Raw genomic sequence first — 18659 nt, forward strand, 5'->3', positions numbered from 1 at the left:
AGACCACAGTCCAGTTCTTCTTTTCCTTAGCCCAGGTAAGACGGCTCTGACGTTGTCTGTGGTTCAGGAGTGGCTTAACAACAGGAATACAATAACTGTAGCCAAATTCCTTGACACGTCTGTGTGTGGTGGCTCTTGATGCCTTGACCCCAGCCTCAGTCCATTCCTTGTGAAGTTCACTCAAATTCTTGAATCGATTTTACTTGACAATCCTATTAAGGCTGCGGTTCTCTCGGTTGGTTGTGCATCTTTTTCTTCCACACTTTTTCCTTCCACTCAACTTTCTGTTAACATGCTTGGATACAGCACTCTGTGAACAGCCAGCTTCTTTGGCAATGAATGTTTGTGGCTTACCCTCCTTGTGAAGGGTGTCAATGATTGTCTTCTGGACAACTGTCAGATCAGCAGTCTTCCCCATGATTGTGTAGCCTAGTGAACCAAACTGAGAGACCATTTTGAAGGCTCAGGAAACCTTTGCAGGTGTTTTGAGTTGATTAGCTGATTGGCATGCCACCATATTCTAATTTGTTGAGATAGTGAATTTGTGGGTTTTTGTTAAATGTGAGCCAAAATCATCACAATTAAAAGAACCAAAGACTTAAACTACTTCAGTCTGTGTGCATTGAATTTATTTAATGCACGAGTTTCACAATTTGAGTTGAATTACTGAAATAAATGAACTTTTCCACGACATTCTAATTTATTGAGAAGCACCTGTATATCTTTCAACATACCTTCTTCCTATGTTCATTCATGTTTACTTTGTGCTATAACTGGTAGTACAGAGGAAGAGATGATTGGTTCATGTGCGGTCTGTGCTGCTTCTTTGCTTGTTTTGAGGCAGTTAAAGCGATGCTGATGTGTGACTTTACATTAAAGAGCATCAAAACATAATTTATTGTCTTAATTTCATAAAATCTACAAAATTTGAAAGTTGAGACTTTGTTAGATATCAAGATTAACAAAGTACAAAGCATATTGCGATTTATTGGATGGAAGGTGCACTACAAAAACATGTTTTTGTTCATGCATCAACTGAAAACAGCTGAAAGATTGAGTCTTCAATTAAAATCGAGAATCAATATTTTCAACGCAGTCCTAGTAGTGAGATGAATATGTAGGCCAGTGGCAGGAGAACTGCTATGAATCCCACAATGAAGAGAGGGAAGTGGGCATCTGTGCCAAACCCTGTGTATTTAATTAGCACCGTTGCCTGAAAAGGAGGAAGTCCAGAGAGAGAGCAGGGGGCTTCTGGCTGGTCCGACAGCTCAGTCATTCTCAGCTGGCTCAAATGAAAGCAATGATAAGCAAGTGACATTCAAGCCTGGAGATGTAGAGCAGATGGTCTAGGGAGAGGCCAAGACGAGAAACTCATGTCCAGGATGTGGAATGATGATGTTATCTCATTATATAGGCCTAACTCTAGTGAACAGGAAAGTGCCTCCAAAACCTGAGTTTGACCTTACAGGAGATGTTGTTCATTCTATACTCATAGTATCAGCCACGTTCAGCTAATACATCACTACCTGAGGGCCTTCATGAGCTTAAACTCTCAGCTCGGTCTGGTGGAAACTGTGTGAGTCCCAGGCTGGGTCCATTTACTCGCTCTTCTTCTGGCAGATCTGTTTAACACAGCAACACACGCTGGGTTCTGACGGATACTAATGACCGTAGTATTCATAGACATTGTAACCTAAATGCCCTAAAATATATCTAGTTCAGGTAGACAAATAAGATGGATTCACCACTGGGAGGAGACCTAGAGCACCATCTGGAGTCTTCAATACAGATCACCAATAGCAGACCAATACTATAGTAGTTAGACCTATAGCTAACCTCAATTGATTAGGTAAACTAGCACTTAGAAAAAGTAGTGGTAGATAGCACATAATGAATGAAGGAAAGTGAAATGTTTTAATGTGATGATGTATTGTGGGTCATTTGCATTTGATTGGAACAGCAGGCTATTATTTAAATCAAGTCATGAAGTCGTGTTTGTTCCTGGCCACTTAACATAGGATCATAAAGGAGTCTTTTTGCTTTGTCTGTCTCTGATGTTAATGTGTCTTTCGTTTTTTTTTCCTCTGGCATACTGGTGTCAACTTTGTTTCTCACAGCATGAAATAGATGAAAGACATATTATGTAAATTAGCACTCTTCTGAATCAAAGCGAACATAAACACTATTTCGCCCTATATACATAATGTTCAGCATATTGTACATGTGAAGCAAGTGCCATTTCATTTCCAGCATTTAAGCATTATGTATGGTTCACAGAAACAAAAGTGATTGCAAAGAAATATTTAATAATACACAGTGCGTTAAAGAAGTACTGCAAAAGACGTGATTATAAGCAAAACATATCTGTTGACTTGTTTATCAAACATAACTGACAGATGGTGGTTTCACTGTTCCAAAGATACATATAACCTTAATCATGGGTTTAGTCCAGTTGCTATGTTTTCTCATGTGATATAAAACCAGTGAAGCAAGTTATATAGAAAAATGTGTTGTTAGTTATTCATAAATGTGTTATGACAACCACTATGCCAAAAGATGAACAAAAGACAAACGTCACATTGGTGCCTGAAATTCATTCATTCTTTAATAATGCTGCTGTGCTTTTTAGTGCTGAAAGAGTATTTCAACTCTAATATAACATTCATAGAACTAGATAAGTACTTCCTGAAGCTCAGAAACGTGCTCATAGCAATGCAGTGAGGGAATTCAAATGTTTCCAAAAGCATGACCCACCACCCTCCCTGCTAGTTTTTACATAATCATCCTGACACCCCTGTTCTTCATCCACCTTTCATTTATATAATCTCATAAAAATATATATATTTAAACTCATACCCCTCCCTTCAGCTCTCCTGGAATGCACTGTTGCCTTGGAAACTAAATTCCCCACACATATTACATGCCTAGAGCCACAGTTGTTATGACTTCTTTTATTTATTTATTTGTTCATTTGTTTTTATGTTATAGTATTTTTGTATTAACATTTTTAAAACTACAAACTTCATTTTTCAAGTTTAGACCAAATTTTGATTTTGCTGTTTACAGAATATAGGAAGCTTCAGAGCTATAGGCTCTGTTCACATGACTGTCCAATTCCAGATTTAAATCTAGATTAGTGTAAAAGTAATGAAACAAAGATTTAATGCTTTAATTCTTGTAAACAGGAGACTAGCTACTCTATAATTCTTTGTTATGAGGTTTTCAGTTCCATGATATAGATGAATGATGTCGATTTGCAGTATGAAGCATAGTCCTTTACTCTCTGCATGCCTTGGGCGCAGGGGGCAGACTGGCATAAGCTGAGCCTCAGGCGCAGGGGCAGGCTGGCATGAGGTGATTTCAGCCATGTGGTTTAATGAGGTCGCACTGAGATATAGTAAAATAATATGCCCCTTGACAGTGCTAAGACTTTAACTAAGTGTGTATGCAGGAGGTTCAATCTCTGAACTCAATTTAGGGCAGCACACTGGCTGTGTAACTTATAGTTTTTGTATGTCCATAGGGAGTTAGTTCTAATGCATGCTTACTTTTAAATTAAATGTATCCAAGAAATGTACCACGTTTTCAAAAACCTTTAAGCAGCACAGTTTTCTTCATTAATAATAATAATAATAATAATAAGAGCACCAAATCTGCATATTTCTGAAGGATCATGTGATACTGGAATAATGATGCTGAATTCAGCTTTGACATCACAGAAATAAATCACTTTTTATAATGTGTTAATAAAACAGAAAAGTTATTTTCTATTTTAATAATATTTCCACAATATTACTGTTTTTAGTGTTTTTGATCAAATAAATGCAGCCTTGAAAAGTTTCTAAATCTAAAAGGTTCTAAAAAATTACACTGTAAGCTTTTGTTTGACAAATATCAACTAAAATGTAAGCATTTACATATATGAGCAACTTTCAAATGTACAAATATTAATAAATATTGAATTTGTGGGCTTAACAGGTTGATTTCTTACATGAATATGGACATAAGAGTTTAATGTAACAAAAGTCAGTATATATTTCTGCCTAAATATAGTTTTATTTTATTGAGAAGTGGTTAAATAGATGGGTGGGGTTAAGAGTTTATCTATTGTAGATATCTATATGATTCAAAATATCTAGATTGTCTGTGTAACTTCTATAGATGCTGTATGGTTTACATGCACTCAGTTTATTTTTGTGGATATCCATACATGCAAAAATATATGTGTAAACTTGACATGTGAATACTAATGAGTTCAGCCTGAGAGTTCAGATAGTAAATATGGGAACCAGAATATCCATAACACATCTGATGTAATTTCCAATATGAGGTCTGTTTCATGAATTTCATTATATCAAGCGCTTTAAGCTATTGGATCCATGACGTCTCGAGAAGTGAGCAAAGTAATGGACTCTCATTTGTGAAAGTATTCACCGTGGAAACAACAGCACCCGACCAGCTCTATCATCTGCCTGTTTGTTCCCTAACAGTGTGCATCTGTTGTGAGCATTTTGTCATTTCAATGCAAAGGTTTTCTTTAAATCTACGCAGGCGTTGTTGACATTTCCATCAGAGACGGTGACACCTGAGGAAAACAAACTTGTTTGTGTTGACAGATGACCGTGTAATTGAGCTCATTATGTTTTTCGCAGTGGAAGAAGTGCACGCGAGACCCCTCCATCTTGACTGCATCTCTCGGTCTGACAAAATCATAATCATAAGAATAGTTTCATTTCTCTGCGATTCCATAAAATAAATTTGCGCTAATAATTCTTTTCCATCTCCGTCGCCTTTTTGCTTATTACAGCTCTCTTTCTCTCTTCTATTTGTGCTCATGCCCTTCCTCACACAATTTAATATTTTCTGAAATGCATTAAGGAAACAACAGCGAAGTTTAATCTAAATAAATTGCTCCCAGTTGGAACACACTCATAATGGCAGGCAATAATCTCGCCGTCTGTAGAGAGAAAATGAAGAATGTAAATACCCTCCCTGCTCCATGTTCTTCTTTTTTGTCATCACAAAACGACGTGCTTGGCTCAAGCTCCTCTACAACTGAACCTGCTGAGAGTTAGCAAAACCATATTACTTTCATGAGGGGGCAATGTACCCTGCAAGGGCACACTTAGAGACGCACCAGAATTATTGCCGCCGGCTTCCAAATGAGCTTACTAACACGACAACCCCACAGAATGCCATATTGTTGTTACTTAACCGGCTCCAATCCCATAATATCCTCAGTTGTCGAGGGTGCAGCATCCAAGTTCTGCGTCTCTCATCTTCTTCATAGAAGTCTGCTCTGGATTCAGAAGGCTATGGTTAAATTCATCTATTGGTGCAATTATGCAGGGGATTTGCACGGTTTAAAAATACGCTCGATTTGTATTTGTGTTTTTTTCCCCCACGGAGACTTTTAATTGCACTCATGAATATTTCTGACGCACACTTACAAAGCGTTTGGCTGTTTTAAGTGAAAATGTTTTCTTTTTTTGTTTGTTTTAGCTGAAGCGAGCAAAAGAGGTCACATTTAAAAACAACAAACTGATCTCTCTGAAGAAAAGCTTTGTAATTATATATATATATGTAATTTTAGACACCACTTTGACAATTGTCAGGTCAAAGCTTACGGCTTTATGTACAAAGAAAGACGTCTGTGAGTGTGAATAAAATGGTTTTGTTTTGAGTGCTTTGTTTGCTCAGCGGCTGCAGTCATAGTTTAGTGCATCTCAGAAGTTTGATTATTTGATTCTTTGATTTGATTTCAAGAACAGTTGCATCTGATTCTTCTGTTTTTGGACGTACAGTACAGTATCACATCCAGCTTTTTGCAATCTTTTTTTTTTTTTTTTCTCTAACTGTCTTTTTAGGTTAACAATTTTTGAACTGATTTGGCTTCGTAGGTGATCTCTACAAGGGGCCAAGCAGGTTTTTCTGGGCAAACACAGCATGCATATAATCTGTAGGCAGAGATGGAGTGTTGCTCTAACTGTCTTGCCTTCTCCCGGCCTGCTGAGTTTCCTGCAGGGCAGACTACAGTGTTTCAATGCAGGTATAAACACACAGATGTCAAACTGTTCAGCTTTCCCTTCTCAAACTGCTATTGACTTACACTTAATGAGACTCATGCTGAGGCTTATGCAAGATCCCACAAACAGTCAAAATGCCAAACCAGGTAAAGACTATTGTATGTTTATTATTGCTAGGCACTTGTTGCTAGGCAACTGGAATAGTTGTATTGTGTCATGTTGCTGTTGAAGTGTGTGTTAGATAGTGGGTTGTAGTTCCCAACCTCTTGCCCTCCATCATAAGGTGCCTGTGTCCAACCTAATGTTTGCAGTTCATTCAAAGCACCTGGTAAAAACACAGCACTCTCCCCCTACAAATTCGCAACATCAGAAACAGCAGGTTGAAACCACAGATCAGCTAAATAGTTTATCAGTGGGAAAGAACACAAATTCTGAGCAGATACTCAGAGTGCAGGGTTTAAGAGTTGGCTGCTCTGATCCTTAGTTGACTACAGAGCTCACTGCAATTTACATGCTCAATTTGTCCTCCATTATGGCTTTTCTGGGTCTCGCCAGAGCTGCCGCAGATCTCTCGGCTGCCCTTTGGGCTGGTTCAGATTCAGCTCCCACTCTCAGTCTAAAGCAGTTTTGGTCTTTATAAACCATTTCTCTTATACAACACTGTAAAGTAAGTGCCTTCACACAAAACAAGCTAATGTCCAGTAAGCTGTTTATGTAATTCAGACCTATTTAAAAAGTTGTTCAAACCTACTGTAAAGGAATATTCTGGGTTCAGTAAAGTTCAGCTCAATCAACAGCATCTGTGGCATAATGATAAATACCATTAGTGTTCATGTGCTTACAATGGGAGTAAATGGAAACAATTTGTGGAGGATTTAAAAACAGAAATGTGAAGCTTATACTTACATTACTTCTGGGTATTTGAGCTGTAAAGATATTTAAATATTTTTACAGTAATTTTAAGGATTTAAATTTTGCACCGTCATGGTTATGGGGCAACATAACATTTTATGTAACTCAACACCGAAAAGGATAGTAAGTGTTTGCATGTTAACACTAAAATTTTCTAGTGGCTGTACTTTTGAAACAAAAGTACACACTTTTCACACTGCACTTAACCCTTGGTTATCATCATACTATATCCTACCTGTTTTTAACCCGAGATTATGAAACCCTGGGTTACAGTAGCACAGCTTTTGGGGTGTTAATCCCACATTGCGGTGTCAAATGTGTACAGTGGGTAACATTCAAGTGTTATTATAAATGTTATGGCTAGATACCTACATGTAGCAATAGACAACCAATGGAATGCCTCACATTCACATGCTTTGGACAATTATGGAAACACAGCACATTAGAGTGAAGAAGAGACTCATTTTTACCTTTATAGACCAAAAAGTGCATTCAGAAAAACTTGATAGTATAGTCGGCAGATTAGGATTACAGATTAGGAATACCCAGGATTAATTGTTAACCCTGGGTAAATTATGAGCAGTGTAAAACGTGAAGCAAGATAACTCAGGATTCCCTTTGCTTGGGGTTTAGAATGACCCAGGATTAAAGGGTTAGTCCACCCAAAAATGAAAATTCTGTCATTAATTACTCGACCCTCATGTCATTCCAAACGATGAGCATTCACAATGGTGCCGCAACTACATTGTGGTTCTCTCATGAACGTGCGGCGAAGACTGACACGGAAGAGAAGAAATTGTTAAATTAAGTCATTATTTTTGTTTCCTTTGCACGCAAAAAGTACTCTCATAGCTTCATAACATAATAGTTGAATCACTGATATCACACAGACTATTTTAATGTCTTTACTACCTTTCTGGGCCTTGGACGTGTCATTTGCGCTGGCTATGCAGGGTCAGAAAGCTCTGAGATTTCATAGAAAATATCTTAATTTGTGTTCCAAAGATAAACAAAGGTCTTACGTGTTTGGAATGAAATGAAGGTGAGTAATTAATGACAGAATTTTAATTTTTGGGTGAACTGTCCCTTTAACTATTTCAAGTGTGAAAGGCCCTGAAAATGATGTTCACTGATTAGACCCATTCTCTTCCGTTGTATGCACACTGAACACATAGGCTTGAGCACTAGCGTGGGCATATGGTATGCTGTATTGTATATATCTGTGACTGGTCTTTAATTAACCGTAACTGGAACCTACCAATCTATATTTTGAAGTTCAAGAATATTTGTTTGTATTCAGGTCAATTTTACTTCTCTATGAAAATGTAAGCATGTTGACCATAAATTTGAATGCCATCTATACTGATGGAAAAGTAAGTCAAGTTCATGCTCTATTAAAACATTATTTTTTTCTGTTGGACTGTCTGCATTGCTTATATTGGCCAGTTTCAATGAGGAAATACAGGCTGCATGGGAGGCAGGTAAATTATTTTTGACAGTTTCTGTTTGCTCTGTAGTTCTGTTGCTTGGGTAACTGTAAAAATGCTTTGACACTTAAATTTTGTTCAATTATCATATTGTCATCAGTTGGTGATGTGTGGGTCACATGGCATCGTAGGGATACAATGACAGCTATTAACTTAATAAATGTGTGTCACTGCTGAAACACTCGCTGTCTTTTGTTAAATTCTGTGGGAATGTAAAAACCATGGCATTTCCCTCTATTTATTTTGAAATGGCACATTTGAAAAACATAAACACCGTTATAATCAATTTCATTTGCAGCTGAGAGGAGAAAATGTGCATTTTACAAAACTAACCTCTCCATGATCCAACACTGATGGTGTTTGGCGGCATTAGGAAGAACCCTTGTGCATCTGCTTCCTGTTTATGCTGTTACTCAGCAGTTCTGGAGTCAAAAGTCTGGCGGAAATTCAATGCATCAGCGTGTAGATCTCTGAATGCTACTGGCTGTTGTGTGAATGATGTCCAGCCATTTGTAGAATTACCATTTTGGGTCAGATAAACATGGCGGTTCTTAGTGAGTCAGTGCCTCAGGCAATAATTGCAGATTAAAAGTTTGAAACCTATTTGCAGTCTCAGTAGGAACAGGTATACCAGTCTAGAGTTGATGTTAGAATCTTTATGTGAAAAGTCTCCTGCTACTCGGTTTAGAATTAAAAACAGAATACATTCAAACAGCTTTAAGATGAGTATTTCTGGTCGGCTCATTGTGGATGATCCTAAGGGAAAGAACAGGTTTTTGAATGAGACTAAAATGAGAAGATATAAGAGTAAATCATGACATGCTGACAGACTTAACTAATCAGTTTAAGATCTCTTTTAAGATGATGATTTAGTTGACAGGCTTTGTGTTACAATTAGAACTCTCATAAAACAAAAAAATGCAGCTATTGAACATAAAATACTGTGAAGTGATGATTCTGAGCTACTGGAGGATTTTGAGAGCAGATTGTGCATATTCAAGTGATCAATTTTGAACTACTTCTCATGACTCAGCCCTCTCTGAGTCAATGTCACTCCCCCTCCCCGTTCTTTAAGTGTCCCTGGATCTGATTTTCTAAGATTGCAAATAAGAGGTACTAATTTGCTTGTGCAGTCTAACAAATTACGTATATGCTGCATTGCAGGCGTATTGCAGTTGATTTACTTTATTAATAATAATTGGGGAATAGGTACAAATATGTTAGACATAATCATTTTAAACTGAAGCTTTTGCGTTATTAACCAGCAATGCTTAGGTTTATTATTATTTTATGAAGTATGAATATGTGCAGGCCTGTGTTTAAATACAATGCACATTTATTATATGCATGCTGCTATATGCATGCCCAAAATATTGTATTAATTAAGAGAAACTGACAAGGTGTGTGTTGCTCATCTGATTAGTAGAAATCGAGCATAGTGTTAGTTCTGGCAGGTCACGTTAGTCAAGCTCGCATCAGCTGACTCTCAGCTGATCCCCATCAACCTATGGGAATACGACACCTATCTAAGCATTCATATATAAGTTCCCTCAGTATTATCAGCAGTTTTCGCATTGCTCAATAGCTAATTACCCTCCTCCATCCCCAACTCCTCCTCTGTCAGTCAGGATTCAGCCTTCTGATTCTCCTTTGAATCAGACTAATTCTAAAATGTGTACATAACATTATTGAACTTTAACGATATCTGCAATACATTGATGTTGGTTCTGTTCTGTTTACCCTGGGGGGTTATCGCTGCTCTCCCTGCTCTCATCCATGCTAGGCTGCATGTTCTTGCCCAGAACAGAACCATACCGCCAATCCAAACTGTATGCTAATGCTCAATCATCTTTCACGATAGTGGTCCTGACAGAATTAGTATTAATAGATCATATTTGTAGATTTTTGTCCTTGCTATCATGTTTTTTTATACACAAACTTTTGAGTAAACCATGGCCTCTGTTTTTTCCTGTCTCTTTTTCTTACATGGCAACCAGGCTGCACCGTACATGAACCATGTGATCTTTGAAAGCACTGAGTCATTGATATTCTCGTCTCTGAGGGCAAATTCATTTTGATTGGCAGGTCAGAGCTGTCTTTTGCAGCATGGGAGCAGAAAGAGCTGAGCTGAGTCAGGGCTGTCCTCTCACAGGACTTCACAGGGTTGACTGACAACAGTAACCTCTCCAGCAGAATCTTAATCCAACGCACAGTGCTGAAATACGTTTTTTTTTTTTTACACATTTAGTGTAAAAAGTAGTGCACATTTTTTTACTAATGACACCAAAACAGACCTAACAGACCTTTTTTTGCTTCTACAAAGTAATATCTGTGGGACTTGCTATGCATTTTTATAAGAAACAGTGTCATTCAGTAAATTGGTGTGTTTGTTGGTTTGCGGGTGCACAATTTGCTGGTGCATGTTCTAGTCTAGTTTTGCTTTGTTCGGACAAATTACTAACGTGTTTTCCTGCTTTCCTTGCACTCTGGTAACTGCCTGTATTAAAGTCGGGCCACATAAAAAGATGTATTTTTATGCAGTGACATACAAAGTGTATTATACAACAACTATGAGATGTTTTGAAAGGCTTCACTGAGCTCACTTTGATGAAGCATCAGAAGAACTGTGTTTATGAGTCTCTGATGATATGCATTAGTCAAAGAAATATATATTCATGTTGTAATTGTAAAATATATATTTTCAGGCTTGTGATTTTGTCAATGTAGATTTTTTTAATCAATTTGAATTCTCTTTAATTGAGGTAAAAGAAATTGCTCCACAAATAATTACATTTGGCTAGGTTAAAGTCCTGAGTTTAAAGACAAAGTCCTGAGTTTAAATAAAATAAGAAACATAAATGGTGCTTGTGCTAGTTATGTAATGTGAGATCAGAGGGCACTTCAGATCAGTTTCATAATCGACACCGTAAAAAAATATTCTTGCTCTCAGCAAATATTACTATTTATATAATCAGATTTTACTAAAAACGTTTTGTGCTTTGCTTAATTTGAAGATGTAAGGTCAAAAATGATCAAAGACTTCTGCTTTCTTGTCCCAAACCTATCTTCAGTAACAAAAGGGCCATTTGGCATTCCTGAAGGCACAGAAGTGCTGATATCGATCAAGGCCTGTAGGCCAACATGTGTATACATCGGGGGTCTGCTAATTGCCACACCTTTTGCCCAGTGGGTGAAGTTGTAATCTGCTGATTGGTCAGTTTGAATGTCTCACATTTGGTTTTTAGTCACATGGTCAAGGAAGGGATAAAAGAGGACTGTATCTGTTGCTCTGTCTCTTTCCTTTGCTACCTCTTTTTCTTTGCTCTCTCTTTCCTTTGCTGCCTCTCTCTTCTTGGGGCTCTCTCTCTCTCTCTCTCTCTCTCTCTCAGGTAATATTTTATATACATGCTGGGTACAATTAATTGTTTATGCTTTACCATCCTTCATCTATTTTGTAACCGATTCAAGTGTAACCATAACAAAATATTGTTGTTAAACCATTTAAATTATTAATTATCTGCTAACTAGTCTTGATTCAAGGTTAATATTAAAGTGCTACCTATTTCAATACAATAGTCACACAATAGCAACGCTCTCCTACATATTTAGCTATTCTAACTGCGCTTATTTCCGTCATTGGTATAAGTGGCAATGGGTGGTAATAGACTAGAAATGTACAGTTTTATACCATCGTGCTGATAACGTTTCTTTAGTCATTCGGCAATCCTACAGCCTGAACCACCATAGGGAATCCATCCTTACAAAGATATATTTATGTTTATATTTATGTTGTGACAGATGGTGTTGCTTTGGAACACTAACCTGAAAAGGAAAACATAATAAATGGAGAGAAATAATAAAATTGTTACCAATAAAACTTTTTTATTCATCTGGTGTTCAGATAATTTTAATTTAAGATGCGATATCACAATATCAAATTGCATAATGTTTAAACTTAGACATGGTTAAAAAAAACTATTTATGAGTTTGAATGTCTCAGTATCAGTATATAAAAATTGGTGGGAAACCTTAAATATTTGTGTACCATCAGATGAAGTTTCGAAGTATTGCTTAAAATACAGTGTGGAAAGAAATGCTTAAAAAGTGACTCTTAAGAAAATTGAGGTAATCATTTCTTACAGTGTACATGGATCACATCTCAATGTGAATGATTACTTGTAAAACTGAGGTGTTGTTTTCAGTCTCAGGGGCCTTCCTTTCAACAGCTCTCAGTCGCCGAAGATCTCTCTTTGCATCCCAATCGCTTAATCACGCGTCAGGTTCAGTGCAAGAAGGTCATGTGGGTTACGTGCAGCAGACGAAACTGTAATTAGAGCGCAGGTATCCCAGAAGACCTTAGGTCAGGTACACAGTGCAAAACCAAATTAGTATCAGTCCATCGCTGGGGACGCAGTTCACACTTTGACGTACTCTGATAAGGGAAAAGTGCACACAAAGCTATAGATTAGAGGCTTTAAACTTAGGATGGCGAAAGCTTTACCTCAGCTCTGTCACTCGTGCTGCCAACTTCTAGAGCTTTTATTCAGAATGTAAAAGGTCAGATTTTCTTTCAGCATCTATTAAACTCATACCTGGAGCCTTCACGGAGGCATGTAGCCTGGAGAGGTCATGGAGTCCTTGTGGCTAAAGAAAGTTTAATTAGAAATCTGTTTACAACATGTTCTCAAAAAGTGTCATTTATTGTGTATGTGTACCTTGTTTTTTATGTTTTAACTTGCAGTACGTTGGAAAAATATTTTAGGTGCAGTACGTCTATGCAGATTCACATTTTTGTGATGCATAATATCTGCATCGCAGATTCAAGAATTATAATGGATGTATCTCATTGGACCAGTATGTTGATTCAGTAACTGTGTGTACTGAAAATAGTGTGGAATACCTTAAAGGGATAATTCACCCAAATTAAGTGTTTACTCACCTTTATTTGGTTCCAAACCAGTAAACTTACTTTCTTCAGTGGGGCACAAAAAATAGTTTTTTTGAAGAATTTTGGTGTCCGAACAATATTGGACTTTGATCAAATGGACATTTTTTTCCCCAAAATGTGTGTGTGTGTGTGTAATTCCTTAAGAAAGATCAAGTAAGGACCCACCCTAAAGATGTGAATGCAATTCATTAGGGTGAATAAAGGTCAAGTTACGGCCCTTAAGGTTTCCTCTTTTTAGTGGAGTGGAGCCATTTAAAATGTTGTGTGAGAAGTGTCATTTAGCGTAATTTAGCATCATATTTTACAACTTATGGCAAATTGTCATAGTGCTGTTTTTCCACTTTATATATATAAAAAATCTATTTAATAAAACAAAGGAATAGTTCTCCCAAAAATGAAAACCGCGGTGGTAAAAGATTTGCCACCGTCACAGCCCTATGTAAGATAAATATCCATATTTAAAACTGTAATCTCTAGCTTTCGCTAACTGTCACGCGCATTCACGAGAGAGCTCCAGTAAGAAGTGACAAACACAGAAGTGCCGAGGAGAGCGCAAAACAAAACACCGGTCACTAATTAGAAGTACAAAACGAGGATTTGTAAAGAAAAATGCCAAAGAATTTGGATATAAGCCAAGAGGAGACTTGGTTTTCCTTTGCTGTAAACAAAACTTGGCTCTCGCAAGACTAGCATATTCTCACCAGAGCTTATGCTACGCCTATATCCTACGTCATCTGCTGGAGTGCCACTCTCTCATGAACACATAAAATACATTTGATGTAGACTCCCATTCATTCCCATTCATTGTTATTTTTTACATAATTTATCGCACCAAATTAACATGTTAAACCGACATCGCTGTTGCTACCCTTTTATAAAAGCAGTAAACCACTTGAGACTTGCGTTGCAGTGACAGTGAGGACATTTTAGGCCTTCAACTCTCAGCATTCACTCTGAGAGACACAACTCTGTGCATGGTACTCAGTAGCAATCCCCTTTCAAATCTCAATATTTTGCCGCACAAAACAGAGAATGACTTCTCTCCCGACTCGCCTCTCTCTTTGATTTGCTCTTATCGGTCCTGTGGAATCATGAAAAGCAGCCGATGGAAAAGAGGAGAGAGAGTAGGAGGGAGATAAAACACTTTTATTCGTCCTTAAATCCTCAGAGAAATGAGAGAGGGTGAGATGTCACAGTGGGACTGTAATGAAGAGCGAGCGCTAGAACATGCTCCATTGGATGAGTGTATCTCTCCTTTATTGAGTGTATCTCCTTGGGGGAAATGGAGTGAGTGAGGAGGGGAAGACCTTGGAGAGTGGCATCAACTGGGACACACACACACACTCAGCTTCAGTCCCGGAGAGCATTTACCCTAGGAGCTGTTACCTTTATGCCGTGTTGGTGACAAATAAGAGAAACAAGTGATTTGAAGTTCTTGCATGAATTAGGGATCAGAAATGCGGTCAAGCTGAGGGTAAAAGGCACCTTTATGTGGGATGTTCAGTTACAGGTGCAGTGAAGTCCAGTCGCTGAACCGTAGAATGTGGTTTCTTTGGCTTTCATTACACTGTCCCTGGAACTTCAAGGGTCTCTGTTGTGTGGAAGCAATTGTGTTTTCAGGTCACTGTGGGTTATGTGGGCAGCGCACATTTACACAATATTCAGCAGAGTTTGTTTTATTTATGTGTTTTTTTCTTAGCTTCACAGCTAGAATGCAATGCTTTGCAGTGTTGAAGGTTTTAAATTGTGTATTTCCTTAGGGTGAATAAATGTCACATCAAACTACTTTAATGCACACATCTAGAAGTTCAATGTGCTTTGTGATTCTGGCCATGAGTTTGCTGTGGTTTGAATTGTGAGAATCACAAAAGACTTATTTTGATTGTAGGGCAAAATCTACAAAGACATGCTCACAGACAAATGATTGACATGTCTTTTACTAGTCTGTCTGCACTAACATTGAAAAGTTTGGTAACATTGATAATAATAATAATAATAATAATAATAATAATTGTTTCTTGAGCACCAAATCAGCATATTAGAATGATTTCACAAGGATCATGTGACCTTAAACACTCGAGTGATGACTGCTGACAACTCAGTTTTACCATCATAGGAATAAATTACATTTTAAGGTATATTAAAATAGAAAGCAGTTTTAAATTGTAATAATATTTCACAAGAGTTTTTAATCAAATAAATGCAACCTTCTTGCCTAGTAACAAGTTTCTCCGTGGTAATGTATATGATGCAATGTAATATTGTCAAGCGTTCCTATAAAGTTGTGATCAGTCTTTCAAAATTACCTTGAATTCAAAGTCCACAAATGCTTTTATTAAGCAGCAGCCTTTTTTCCAGACAAAACTTTAATACATAGGCTTTCTTGTTTTTTTTTTTTGTTTTTTTTTTGTGGTGCAATTTTTTTTCTATTTATTGATTTCATTTATTATAAAATTAATTAATTTATTTATATATATTTTTTATTAATTGTTTATTTTTGAATGAGGATGCAACATTTTGCCTAGTCAATACTGTCAGTCAGAAACAAACTCTTAACTACATTATACAGCTTGGCAAAAAGCCATTAATGTTGCTTTTACTGAAGATCTTACTGGGGTCAAATCATACAATCTGACAAGCAACAATCATAAAGAATAGAAAACAGACTTTATGTAATCCAGTTTAATGTTGCTAGTGGTTCAGAAATTACTTGATAAGAAATATGTTTATTTATCATAATATAATCAGTTGTCACATTTCAATATTTCACAGTGAGTCTCTGTATTATTTACTGTGTCCTAATTAATTTGAGCTGAACGTCACTGTTCATAAATCATTTGAGTAAATGAATCAGATTTTGCAGTAGGCTATACAGCAGACTGTTCTTCGCCTAACTAGTGTGCAGTTAGGCATTAACATGAAAACGAAATAACAAGTTCCTTGTTCACAGCAGACAGGGTTTCTGCACAGGAGGAGCTGTCACACGGATTGTCAAAACAAAGCCGCTCCGGGCGTGAAAATTGTCCCACATTCATGCAGTCTGTCCCCTGCCACACCACTGCATGCGCTTTGCAATCAGGAGAGAGCAGCGAAACCCCTCTCGACCTTGCAAGGTGTTTGGGGAGCACAAAGAGAGAAAAGCTAGAGAAAGACTTGGAAAAAAAAGAGCCGAGACTGTATGGAAGGTGGATGAAAAGGTGGTTTTTGGCTCTCACAGGGCTGGCTAATAGAAAGCCTCAGGCCTGCCTGTCCTTTTCCCCCAGATGCATAGTGACTGACAGCCTTCTTTAGTGACACGGGATGCTGTTCTCCGTCTACAATCCGGAACATATTGACACTCACTCCAGTCATCTGCCAGCGCGCCACAGGCTACATGTAGGATCAGTTTTTCTGATTTGACTCACTGACTTGTGAGTTTCTTGTGGGTTTCTTTCTCTCATCCCGTTATCTCACTCATTCTCTTTAGTAATATGTATGTGCATTTAGATTAAATTACTGTTTGCAAAGAAATGCTTAGCGGACGCTTCAGGGTTCTTGAGGCAGCTGGAAAAGATCTGTTTAGATCAGCACTTAATTCAGATTGAGCTGTCAAAAAAAAATGTCAAAACACAATGTTTTGAAAAGATTGATGGAGATTTGGTGTTCTTTAGATGATTTGAAATTATAATCATTATTAATAAAAATTTACTTTCTGTGCAGTAGAAAAATTTTTGTTGTTTGGTTCTACAGAGAAAACAGAGAAAAAGGGCTGTGGCGATAAAAAGTAGGAAAACTTTGACACAAATAATGCACTGGCTCAAATAGACTTTCTGTGAGTGAGAATACAAAAATGCAGATTTGTAGTTTTCACAGAGGTCCTGGAGCTGTCAAAAGTCCACCGGATGACATGTTTTATGTCATGCAGCAGACTTCTGCTGAAATAAACATGGAAAAATTACACACATTGTTTACAGTATACTACTATTGTAAAAGTACAAAGCTGGTTAAAAATCTTTAAACTTAACCTTTAATGAGGCCTGTCTGAATCGCAGCTTCATATCTCCCAGAGAACACTGCACAAACCCTGAAGTCACAAACGGCTGATTTGACATTTTAAAGCACAACTGCAGTCACAAATAGATTAAGTGCATGGCAATTTATTATCTTACAGCCAACAGTGTGTGAAACATACTTGCGTATGAGAATAAAAACCTTGAAACAAATCAAACAAATCAAAAAGGTGATTTGTTCAGTGTTGTGCGGTTAGAGATTTTTGCCAATTAAATCATGTCTTTACAATTTTCCTTCCAACGGAGTCTGGGAATATCAGACAACCAGTCTCTCTAGTCAATGCAGTCGATGCAGAGATGGGACTCCAGCCGCGAGAGAGGGAAACTCAGCAAAGAAGAGAAATTAGGTCTGTGGCAGAAGTCCAGCCACCCCATGCCTTAGTGTGCGTGTGTGTGTTTGAGCCAACGACTGGCTAAAGTGAGTATTAACAGAGGTGTACAGAAAAGCTTTTTTTAAAATTCCGGTCATATGGGTGATATTTATGCCTTGCTGTGTTCCAGTCCTTCTGGGCTCAGGGAATGGCAGAAATAGTTGTTACTTTGAGGATCAGACTGTGCAGTGTGGGAAAAAGAATGTTAGGTATAGTTCACCCAAAAATTAAAAATTCTGTCTTCGTTTAAAGGGGTCATATGATTCGATTTAAATTTTTACAAGCTCTTGGTCCATAAAGAAGATCTGTAAATTTGCAAAGACTAAAGTCTCAAATCCAAAGAGATATTCTTTATAAAAGTTGAGTCAACCACGCCTACCAAAAACGGCTCATTCTAACACGCCCCCACATGTCTACGTCACGATGTGGGAAGATTTGCATAACGCCGCCCAAATATTCATGCAAAGAAAGATGGCGTAACTTTTATTCTCGCTGTAATATTGTTGCTGCCGCCATGTCGTGAAGACGCTGTGAAAATGCTTCGTTGTGAAAGCGAAACTACTTTGTTTGGCCTTCCAAAAGAAGACGATATCCACTTCATCATGCCTAGAGCTGATCCGTGCTGGTCGTTGAGGAAATACATCAACTTCTCGCTGTGGATCACCGGATCGGCTTTCACCGTGGACGAAGCAGAGTCCAGCCCGGGGTCGTCCCATGTGGTTGCCACAAGCTCGCAGGCCGTTCCTCACTCAAGCCCGCCGGCCTCCGCTCACTTTAGCCCGCCGTGTGTGACGCTGTGTGTTTCGTTGTGAAAGCGTTCCAAAAGAGGACATGACTAGAAATAAGTGGTTAAGTAGTATTTACAA

This window comes from Sinocyclocheilus grahami, unplaced genomic scaffold (assembly GCF_001515645.1).
Source record: "Sinocyclocheilus grahami isolate Dianchi unplaced genomic scaffold, SAMN03320097.WGS_v1.1 scaffold539.1, whole genome shotgun sequence".
Classification (NCBI taxonomy): domain Eukaryota; kingdom Metazoa; phylum Chordata; class Actinopteri; order Cypriniformes; family Cyprinidae; genus Sinocyclocheilus; species Sinocyclocheilus grahami.